Below are 1184 nucleotides of genomic sequence, written 5' to 3'. Positions count from 1 at the left end.
CCTCCGCTCCCGGTCAGTAAATAAACAGTTCTATGCCCCACAGGGGCCAGCAGACTGTGTTTAAAAACCCTGCTGGGGCTTTGCCCTTTGCAAGAGGTTCCTACCAGCACTCAGCGCTGCTCGCAGTGTCCTTTGCAGCGTGTGCCGGCATGCTCCACCTCCTCCACGTCCTCCTTCCGGTTCCGCATTGCCCCTGCTTGTCGGTCCCGGCCTCTCTTTTATGCCGGCGAAGGAAGTACTTGTCCCTCCCTTCCCCACACACCTGGGTAAGGGGGATTTCTGCCTGGCTCCTTGGGGCTGTGGACCTGGGGCCCCTGGCCCTCCGCTCAGACTGGGAGCCAAGGAGCCTGCTGGTTCCTTCTCTCCCTCATAATACCCTCAATAAAGTACTATATTGCTCTTCAAATAGTCCCACTGAAATCAAAAGGACTACCTGAGCAGTGTGATACTTGTCAACATGAATAGGGGTATAATAATATGGCCTTCTGCACAATTTTCCCAAGGCTCCTCAAGACCATACTTCAGAGATAGTGAAACACTGTATGATTCTGAAACTAGAAGAACAGAATAAAAAAAGGTTGGCTTCTTTTTGTTTACAGGCAAACCAGCTTTGGTGATTAATGTGGAAATCCAGATACAGTTTATTTGGTTAATTCAGTTTTCCAGCTTCAAATAACTAAGGAAAAAGAGTTTGAAGTAAAGAAAAAATATGTTTGAGGAGACTTGCTTTTTCCCCAATATTTTACACTACAGTCATAGATTTGCAATGTTCTGTCATGTGAGTGTTAGTCAGTCAGTCACCAGACATTAGCACCCTATCAAGATTTACCTATTACTTGGATCAGGGTTGGGGCTGGGGGCTCTAACCCAGCTGGGGTCGGCGGCAGTGCAAGGTTGTTCCTGGGCAGCCACATGCCGCTCGATCTGGGCACGGGTCTTCCTGCTCCTTGGGGTGGGAAGCAATCTGCGTGCCAATCAAAACGATGCCACATGCCACCTTCAGCACGTGTGCCATAAGTTGCCAACCCCTGGTCTAGCCTGATCTTAAAAACCTCCAACGATGCAGATTGCACCACCTCTCCAGGTAACCTGTTTCAGTGCTTTAACTACCCTCCTAGTGAAAAAAATTTTCATACTATCTCACCTAAACTTCCCTTGCTACAACTTGAGACCATTATTCCTTG

The sequence above is a fragment of the Gavialis gangeticus genome, unplaced genomic scaffold, assembly GCF_001723915.1.
Source record: "Gavialis gangeticus isolate Ggan-Ray unplaced genomic scaffold, GavGan_comp1, whole genome shotgun sequence".
NCBI classification, from domain to species: Eukaryota; Metazoa; Chordata; order Crocodylia; family Gavialidae; genus Gavialis; species Gavialis gangeticus.
The sequence above is the reverse complement of the archived record's forward strand: the minus strand, read 5'-3'. Positions refer to the sequence as shown.